Genomic DNA, 11,115 nt, shown 5'->3' on the forward strand with positions numbered 1-11,115 from the left:
CGGATCATTTATGAACAAGCCCAGGCTAGCCTGTTGGAGGACAAGAGATTATGTGGAATAGAGATAAGTCATTTCCATTGAGACCATTCTAGACTAGTCTAGCTCATCTGGCCTAGTAGCCAACCGTAAATGCATTAACGATCCCAACTGAGACCAGAAGAGCCACCGAGTGGATCACTGATCACAGCCCCAGTTACCGACCTGCAGAAATGTGACCTAAATAAATGGCCATTGTTTTAAGCTGCTAAGTTCTGGAGTGGTTTGTTACATAGTAGAAACTAATGGATACAGTTATCACTTTATACCTGGAGTACAATTACTGATATGGACTCTCTGAGCATTTTGTAACTCCCTGTTTTGGAACAAAGAATTAATAGGATATTTCTGCTGCTGAAGTTAATAGGTTTCTTCTGCCTAGCATTTTTCTGATATAGCTTAGCTCCTACACTCTCAAAGCTGACATATGTATATAGAATAGAGTTTAGTAGTTTGGTAGAACCTTCAAATTTTAACATAGACTCCTGAATGACATAAGACACTAGGCTTTGAATATTTGTTTAATTAGGTATTCCATGGACCCCCTAAGGGTTTAAGAAAGCATGAGCCCTGGCTTCCTTCTTATTCTTGTTCAAGTAAATGCAGGTTTTAGCAGGCCAAGTGGCCTAAGTAGGTGACAACTCTACTCATTTCCTATTGCATTCATAGTCTCCTGCCAAATTTCCCTGACTTCAATGGGGTCACAGATTTGAAGAATTACACAGCTATTTAGTGGTAGTGAAAGAACAATTTCAGAGGAGATTCATAGATTTTGATGACTATGAATCATACCTTAAGAATCTGTGGCTACCTTTGAAGTGCAAACCACAGGATGTATCTGATTTACTCAGCAGCTGTGCTATTCCTGTGGTTCAGTTTCCAAAAGACCTGACTGAGCTGAAAATCAACTGTTCCCACCAAGAAGACCATTGGTAAAAATGTTGGGTATGTTAACCAGAATTGTACTGAATTTTCTGGCCACACGGCCAAAATCTTGCTCAAGTTTGGAGTTCACTGGCTTTGTAGCAATGTTTTCTTTCATGAAACTCTTGAGATCAGAGCTGAGTCTCTTAGGGATGTAGATTGTGATTCAGAAATGAGATCTGCTCCAGCTTAATGTCCTCCTGAGGTTCTTCAGAACAGCTCGGTTTAACATAAGTTTTCTTATTGACTGGTCGAGATGTACAAACGACCTACAAGAATGGATTTTTGAATGTGTTTGGGGAAACAACTTTTTTTTTAGATTCCTTCATACTTAGTGAAGAGAAGGTGTATTCCAGATAGTCCTCTAATTATAAACGTAATCCAGTTAGTGTACCAATCTGGCAGATGTTTTAGTGTAACACAAATGAATATTTTCACTTACCTGATTTGTTTAGTTGAAGGTTCTGGTGGACCACATGTGTAAATTTCTAGGAACTATGTCTCAATTAAACGGATCACCAAATTTTTGGAGAAATCTAGTGGCTTTGCCGCCCTGCCATGTGCACATTTAAAAAATATCTTCTATTTGATTGAAAAAAGATACTACTTTTCAACTGACAAATCATTCCTATCCTTCATCAAAAACATCTTCCTTTTAAGAGGCTAACTTTATTTTGGCACAAGAGAGAGGCTGTACCTTCCTAAGGGGTGACATTATGCTTTCAGCTTAGCCAAGCCCAGCTTATTAGACTTCCAATGAAAAAAGTTAATCCAGTGACAATTTGATTAGATGATGACAATGACGATGATTAGTAGTAATTACATTTACTGAGTGCTGGGCAAGACACTAAATAATCCATATTAATCATCTTATTTAATCCTCACAACAACCCTGTGAGGTAGGCACTATTATTATCCCTATTTTCGGATGAGGAAATTGAGACACAGAGAAGTCAAATGTCCAGGTAGCGTAGCTAGGAAATGGAAGAGATGGGGCCCAAGTATGGTTTTGTTAGACTTGAAACTCATAGCCATTTCAAAATACTATATAGTATTAAATAAAGTACTAAAGAATTGCTTTTCTGCATCTTATTTTATCAAAACATGAGCAACGAGTGGCAGCTCCTTTTGCAAAGGCAAGGTGGATGCTTATAACAGTAGGGGAGGAAAAACAATTTTCCCTCTACACTTCTGAGTTCTTAGTTGAGACCTCTGTAGTAAAAGACAGATTAATAAGAGAAAAACAAATATATTTATTAACATGTAGACCTCATGTAGACATGGGAGGTGCCCAGGAAAAAAATGAGTCAAAGAGGTGGCTTAGAATTCAGGCTTCAATACCATCTCAATGATTTTTCGGGAAAGTTGGAGGTCCTAGAAGAATAGATGGGAGATATGATAGTTTGTGACAAAGTTTGTCTGGGTGTGGTGTCAACTGCTAGTCTCCCCTCCTGTGATAAATCAATCTTCCGTGGTTGATGAAACTCCAAGGGAAGGAATTTACAACAATTCAGTTCCTTTTGGAGGATCTGTCTTTAGTCAGATAAGGGAAGTTCAGAGAAAGTCCCTTCCTGCATTTGCTGTTTTCAAGTGCCTACAAAATAATCAGTATACCAAAGTGGCATATTTTGGGGTGGCGTGTCCTGTGAGCCTTTAAAGCAATATCAATTGGTTTAACTTTTGGTTGAGGAACACGGAGTGTTGACTCGTAGGATAGAGTATGGGAAATGATGTCAAGTTTACCATCTCTATTGGATTATACTCTGAAAGATCTTTTAGACTTTAGATTCCATTCATGGAAGAATATTTTACCATAATTCTAGAGGCAGGGGAAAGAGAGGAAGAAAGAAGGTGGAGAAAGAATGAGAGAAAAGAGAGAGAGAGAGCGAGCTGTCTTTCCCACTACCAACTGACTGTTGACCATCCCATATCTCTCCAGGCTTCTTTTCATACATCCAGGACATGTCAGTGCAACTCTTTGTATTTCAGTTGCATTGCTTGGAAAATTAAAGGTCATAATACATTGTAAAGTGTGGTCTTATTTTAATTAATTCTGTATACAGCTGCTTTTATTTGAGCTCTGTCAGCTCTTTGCCCTCCGTGGGCGGCTACAGTTGGCTGGCACGCAACTAGCCAAGTACGTGTTAGTTAGCACATGAGGTAGAGTTTGTGTACCCACGTCATGAAAAGCCCATGCAATTTAGGCATTTTGAATCTTCTTGGAGCAACCCCAGTGGGATTCTGCAAGGGAGCCTGCAGAACTGACTTTTGGCTGCAGGGAAACGCAGGGCCAAGGCCTTTCCCAACCAAAATATGTTGGTGACATTTCCCTGCATAGACATCAACCCTGGTTATCGAGGAAATCCCCGGTGCCTGGAGAGGTAGGAGAAGTGGATTCGAAGATGCTCATCTCGTGTAGCCGGCCTCAGAGAGCCTTTGACAAGGGAGGAAGAAGCTAGGATGACTCACTCCACATTTGCTGGGTGGGTCACACGCCTGCCTGCCCAACGGAACAGGAAGGCCCTTATTGTGCTCAATTGTTTTCCTGAATGCCTTTCTCAACAAGAGCGAAAGGAAACATTACCCTTTGGCTTCGAGCCATCCAGGCTACTCCGTACTTACAGTGCTCAGAATGTAAAAGTTGGGTTCAGCGAAAACCTGCCGAGATGCACGGCTGCAGTTATTTCTGTCTGTGTTTCAGATTAAACGGCTGCCTTCTGCGGTAAACAATCCCGGATGATTTAAGACAACGGGAACTCCCTGTACTAGCAAAACCCCCAACCCAAGTCTGACCGTTTGTTTTACAGGCCCATTTCACCATCCAGTAACCCCATGGGGGGCCTCGACACCACCCTCCACTGCATCGCTTGAATAAAATACACAAAAGGCCCCGCAGTCCAGCTACACCCTTCTTGGAGCTGATCGGCTCCAGAGGGACGAGGCGGGTGGGGAAGTGTGGCCTGGGGAAAAAGAGGAGGAGGAAACTAGAAGGTTCGTTGATATGCAAAAGAGGCCCGGAGAGCTTTAGTCTCTGGGTGGGATTACAGGCACGGTAAGGCCCCAAGGATAGCGCTCCTATCGTCAGAGCGCCCAGAAGACCTTAACACCACTCCCCACTCCGGAGAGCCTGCGCATCATTGTCAGGGGTTGTGGTGTCCCTCCTGGGCACAAGCCAGGTCATTCTTCCCCCTTGGACCCCCTGCCCGGGCCCTTGCCTGTTCCTCTGCTGCCCACTCCTGAGAAGGCAGCTCCCCTGGGCTCAGGGGCCAGACTTGTGCTGCAGTTTGTGGTAGAAAATAGGGTCGGGGGATAAGGTGGAAAGAATAGTTCTCTCCTTGACGCAGGATCGCTCTGCGCCCCGAGCAGCCCTCACTGTGCCCAGTGTGCCAGCAGCCTCCAGGCCTCGGCTTCCTGAGCTGGACTCCGCTCTCCCTCCTCAGAGGCTCGAGCTGGAGGCTGGAGGGGGGCTCAGGAGGGCGGGGTGGCGCCAGGAGGGCAGATTGCACGCCGTTCCTTCTGATGCCAAAAGCTCAGCTTCTCTGGACACCGGCGCCAAGAACTGAATTGTGGGGAGAGTTTGGGGTGAGGTGCAAAAGCACAGCCTTATTAGTTTGCCAGGCAAAGGGGGACACAGAGGGCTCCTGCCTCAAGCTAAGTGTCCCAAGCCGAGAGGATGTGACGAGGAGTTTTATAGCAATACTTCAAGGGTGGGGCTGCTGAGAGAATTAGGGTGTGTGCAGGGTCTCAGGTGCTTGGTCTCTCAATCTTGATGAGCTTCTCTGGTCCCTTTAATCTCGCCTCAGGTGGATTCTTAGCTGCTCCTCCGTGGATTAGCAACTGTTTGAATCTGCCCTTTGGAACTCAGGGAAGGTCATGGAGGCTGGAGTCTTGCCTACGAGAAACGGGGGATGAAAAGGCTTCCATGCCCGGGAACCCCACGGGGTCCCTGCTTGGTTTCATTTCTGGCCTCACACCCTGGCTTCTGCCTTCTTCCAGATTCTTCTGCACCTGCTCCATCCACTTCTTATTCCCGGACTGGCTCGCAGACACAGGCAAAGGGTTTCTTGGCCCATCTGTTCTGACACAACTGAAAGCTGAAATCAGAGCTCACCCAGAAGATCCCGCCTAGTGCGCTTATTCCACATCCTCCAGGGATTTTGTCAGTTTATAGCAATACATACCCAGAAAGGCAGGTTGCCAAAAAGTTTCCTGGGCTCCAAATAGTTTGGGCAACTAGAGTAAGGAAAAGCAAACAGGTGCTTTGCTGTAGGACTTCTCAGGGACAGAGCCGTGTGGCTGCGTGCTGTGACTTTGCAGAGAGGCTCAGATGTGTCAGTTAACTTGTCTGCTTAAGTACTAATCTCTACTTCCGAAGTGGGAACCATGCGCAGGGGCTTTTCTGTCAACTGAGTGGGACTTTCTTAGAGAATTCGGGCTCACTGGACAGGAATAACACTCCAGGCAGCTTTGTGGCTGCCTCTAGCCCCTCTGAATCCACTGAGGGGAGGGGGAGGGTCTGGGCTCGGGAGAGGGAAAGCTTAGGGCTTTCAGAGCTCTGAGCAGGGTGCCGGGTACACATCATTGTGTACATTTAATGCACTTCATTGGGAGCAGAGTGGGGACAGCGATTGTGATGTCATGTTCCAGGGGTCGGAGTGGGAGAGCAGCATGGGACCTCAGGCTGCCCCTGACAAAGGGCCGGAAGATTCATCCTTTTGGGAGAACTAACGGTAGAGTCAGGGCTCCTAGTGGAAACAGCCAAGCTTACGCAAGCTAGGGTGCGTACGCTCGCATGGCCCACAGTTCTCTAAGGGACATCAAAAAACAAGCAAGCAAAATCCCAACGACAACAAAAACCAAACCACACCCTTAAATTCAAACATCACGTTAGTATACACCTAATGTTTGTAAAACATACTGTCAGCATGTTTTAACCGGATGGAACCATCATGCTCATTCATTGGGGCCAGAGTGAAAACCTCATTACAGAGCAGTATTTAGAAGCCTAAACTCCAGGGGCCAGGGGCAAAGGGGGGCTGTCTGGAGACCACAATCAGGACACAATGTTGCTAACGTTGGAACCACCTCTGCCTTTTTTTTTTTTTTTTAAAGAAACATCTCCTATTAACACCTCTTGGAAATAACATTTCATGGAACAGTTAGGAACATGTTCATCTATATAAATTCCAACTTTCTTTGTTCTCTTTTCGGGGACAAAAGAGATCAGCAGAATATCTAAAGCAGAAATGAACAACATCCAACCACGCAGTTTTCAAAGCACTTTTTTGACAATTTTATGTTTAAAAAATTACATTCTTATGGCAACCCAGCGAGGAAGTTCTAGAAGGTATTAAGAAACTGCCGCCCCCCCCACTTTTTTTCTAGCCTTGTTGAAGTATGATTGACAAATGAAATTGTAAGATATTTAAAGTGTGCAACATATTGATTATATATATAATCCATATATATATATATGTCACACACAATGTGAAAGAATTTTCCCCATCAAGTTAATGAACACATCCATTGCCTCCCATAGTTACCCTTTTATCTTGTGAGAACAAGTTCTCTCTTAGCAAATTTCAGTGACACTATACAGTGTTGTCAACGGTATTTACCGTGTTATGCATGAGATCCCCAACTCTTACTCATCTTGTAAGGCTAGTTTGTTTATTTTATCAACCTCTCCCTATTTCCCCCTCCACCCCCCCCAGCACCTGGCAACCACTTTAGGAGTTCGATGATTCCACATATAAGCGATACCAAAAGGTATTTGTACGGACCCCTTTTTAACGATAAAGAAGTTGACGTTCACCTGTGGGAGGGAAAGGGCGATTAGGATTAATCATCACTTGACACTAGTGTCTTCCTAGCTCTTTATTTTTACTTCACTTTGGCCCATCATGTATGATTTGTAATCTTGTAGATATATTTGTCCACTTTCCCACCGGATTGTAATGTACTTGAGGTCCTGAAGTGTGTTTTACTGTCTCCCCAGGCTCTGCTTCCTCATCCAGTACCTTACTTTGTGACTTCAAAGTATTTGATAAATTGGGAGTGAATGGAATCAGTAGCAGGACCAAACATTCAGTTTTGAATGCTTTGAAGCTTTCATCTACCACCCAGCAATGCTGCCCTCTACCACACAGTGGTGGTGGCACCTAATAGGGGTTTTGCTGTATCAGTGTTAGAACAGCAAGAAGAGATTAGTACTGTGTTCTGTAGGGGAGTCTTCATAGAGAATTCATCATGACCAGTTCAACAAAGACTTTTTGGATCAGTATGTAGTTTTACACAATCCCTTTTTGTTTTCTTTCCCTAATCATACACCACTGCATGGGAATTTGCTTTTGGAAATGTGGAGAAGCAGTCTTCTTTCATTTATTTAGAGTTAAAATGTATACACGTATAATTTTCCTATTTTGCTTGTTTTTTTCTATATTATATTTTATACAATTTTGAATTTATTTCCTCTGAGTTTAGACACTCATAAGATTCCTGATATTGGCCAATTTCTGCCTTGGGCTATGAGAAATGAGGTCAATCCCTACAGTACAGGGGAGAGAGAACATTTTTTCAGGGCGTCCCGTGTGTGTACTGTGTGACCTCAGGCAACTTACTTAATCTCTCAAGGTGTGTTGCCTTGTCTGTAAAGAAATCCTTATTGCCTGTATAGGACTTGTAATGAGAATTAAGTGAAATCAGACCTAAAGCTAGCTCATATGGACCCATACCATGTGCTCGATAAATCTTTATTTTCCATCCACTTCCTCTATTTTTAACTCTGAGGTATATTTATTATGTAACCTTGAGAGAGCTCTTTCAACACTTAGGCATAATATCAGTCTACATTTATTCTTACTTTTTTTCCATTAGCCTATGCTTTCCCACAATAAATTCTAAACCCCCTGAGGATAGAATAATGTATTTTATTTTTTAAGTGTTTTTATCCCCACCTACGATATGCTCATCATCAAGTAGGTGATCATACACTTTTTAACTAGCTTTTCTTTATTTCAGCTTCATCATTTGTCATGTGGTGATAATGACTGTATTTGCCCCTGTATAAGAAATTAATAAGAAATGGAAAAAAACATATAAATCTCAGATATTCATGGTGGAGATCTGAGGTGGTGTTGCTGTTGACTGTTGATTTACCCTACGATTTCCCTAATCAGAGGACACTGGGATCTATACTCATCACTCATTTCTCTCTGTGTGGCAGGATTCCCAGCTCAATCTGCAAATTGGCAAGCAGCGAAGTTTGTGCAGACAAGAGAGTCAGAAATAAAGTGACTCTATAATTTGTTGTTCAAATGGGAACATATGTGAAAGTGAAAAGTGTTGCTATTAGCAATGGTGGTAAACCAGGGCTGTACAGGGCAAACCATGGTCACTCTGGCTGTAGTGTTGGGTACCAAGGTTATCTCTGCTTTGTGACAGCCACCCCTCACTAACCCCATTGATATTAGAATATTGAGACAATTATAATAGTAATTGAATTTTGTATGCACTCTGCAGCATGTATTTAACACATGCATTTCTTGACCACTGTCTATTAGTAACTGATTGGGGTACTATGTTGCTAAATGAAGCATATTCTGTTGAAGAGAACTATCTAAGTAAGAGAAGAGTCCAAGTATAGCAGAAGTCCATAGTGTCTTTTTTTTCCCATGGTGTCTTTTAACATGCAACTCACAATTGAATGAGAGCCTCAGCTGTGGTGCTGCTACCCATATTACCTGTGTTTCTTTCCCAAGCTGCCTGGTCTCTCTGCAGCCCCTGGGCAGCATAATGCCAGCTGTAAGAATTTTCTCTGTAAGGTAATAATCAGTTTTGCTCCAAGAGAACTTACTCTTGTAGAGTGAGTTCTTGTAGAGCTGGGAGAGAAATTTCTTTGCAAACAAAAAAATGCCTAAACTGCTAGAGTTATTAATTCTTTACATTTGTCCTCATTTTGTTAGAAGTTGGCTCTCCGAGGACTTGTAATGTCTTCAGTGATATGGTAATAACCACTGAGACCATAACTTTGTCTTTCATGGAAGACCAATAAATCCACAAAGTATTTAAAATAAAGATGTATATTTAAACGGTTTCACATATGAGATTACTGCCTATTAGCCAGATGGGAATCAGATGCCTCCTGATGTGCAGTTACCCAATGAGCATATTTTTTTGTAAATAAAAATCTTTTTGACTAAGAAGGTAAGACTTTTTTTTGCTGTTTCTCACCTAGCAATGGGGTTTTATGGCCTGTATGAAGAGCCTAATGATCACTTCTAACAATGTGTTTAATGGTACATTTTGTTCACTAGGATATTGTAAAGAGGACTGAACATGAAGAAAATCAAGTTCAAATCCATACCTTACCTTTTATTAGCTAAATGGCTTTAAGCCAGTTACTTTATCACTACGGCCCTCAGTATTCTCATTTGTCTAGTTCTTTTACAGATCAAATGAGATAACATATGTCCAACACTCTGTCTAGCCTAGAGTCAAAAAGTTAATAAACCTAATTAGGATTACAGTAGCATGAGGTGTGGGCCTTTTGTTTACCTCCCTAGCATGGATGCTTGAACACTTAATAAATAGTAGTGGAATGGATAAATAGTACTGACTAGAAGAATAATTGATCATTTTAACATGTCCCCATGAATTCATTTAGCATAGTGTTGTACATATGTTGTACCTTCCATCTCTCCTATTCTGGGCCTGGAAGTAAAAATGTGAAAGGTGAATAGAATCAGCACATTTCACAATTCTTCAAGTTATTCAATCATCATTTTTCACTTGTTTGTTCTTCCCTTCACCCTGGCATCTATTACATGTGTAGATCATTAAGAATCTCTGTGGCCTTGCTACTCATGACCAGCATCATCTGAAAATTTGTTAGGGATAAAGAATCTTGGGCCTCACCGCAGCTTTACTGAATCAGAATCTGTGTTTTAATGAGATCCAGATGATACAAGTGAACATTAACATCTGGGAGGCCCTGCTGTAAGAATGAAGGAGTCTGTTTGGTGTCTTCTAGAAGCTCACAATTTAATTGGGAAGGCAAGCATGTACATAGATAGCTAGTACGGATCTCAGACTGCATCCCTTGGTGTGCACAAAATATGACTTTATTTTTCCTGTAACTCAGTTTAATTCCTGTTTCCAGCTCCATATGTTGGCATGGTGGAAACTTCGTCTCAAACAATGCAGAGCTTTGCTCACTCCCTCCTGGTGCAATAGCAAGTTTTAGGGATGAGAGATGATCAGTTCATTAGTCATCTGTTCACTGAGGTGTTCTCTGAGATTCCATGGGCTGCATTCATCCTTGTTTTCCTACAGATGTGATAGTCTTATTTATTTATTTATTTTTCTTATGGACCCCTTAGAGCCTAGTGGCTGAATGTCCCTAAGCTTGATGCCATGAGGGGACACGAAGATTTCAGGGGGGCTTCCCAGGGCCCTGTAGGCTTGGACATGAGCCCATGAACCTCTGCCCAAGAGGTAGAACAGGTGAAGAGAGTGTATGAGTGTGTGTGTTTCTTCTGAGCCCCACTTGAAACTTTGCTCTTATTATTCTTTCTCTTACTCTTAGCTCAGGAAAGCTCTTTCAACCCTCGGGGAAATCCTTCCCTCTCTTGATTTCTTGTATTTTCCTCAGAGGCACCAGCATGATCTCTTAATGGGTTTAAGTTCTTGGAACCACAAATGCCAGGAGGTTCTGCCACACACAACAATTCCCTGAGGCAAGGGGCACTGGGCCTCCTCTTCCCTTGTATGAAGGAAGAGGGGGAGATTTCCATGAGGTCAATTCAAATAAAATAATATCTCATCAATATTATTTCGCTAAGAATAATAGAATGGAAAAATAAAGAGAGATTAACTACAGAGTAAGACATAAACTGGGGCCTGACTGTGTAGTAGTACATGAATGAGAAAGTCATTCATTAAGGAAAATCCACACAAGTTTCCATTAAGTGATTTGCCTAAGGTCATATAATTAGTCCATGGTAGACCTGGAACTTTCTCCCAGATCTTCTGATTCCAAGGCCTCTGATGCACATTGTTGACTAGAGTGACACAGATTTATTTCTTCATTCAAGTCTTTACTGGATAAATTTGTGTAAGTGGGTTAGCACAATATACTGCTTTTGACAGGTTTAA

Source organism: Pseudorca crassidens, chromosome 6 (assembly GCF_039906515.1).
Source record: "Pseudorca crassidens isolate mPseCra1 chromosome 6, mPseCra1.hap1, whole genome shotgun sequence".
Lineage (NCBI taxonomy): Eukaryota > Metazoa > Chordata > Mammalia > Artiodactyla > Delphinidae > Pseudorca > Pseudorca crassidens.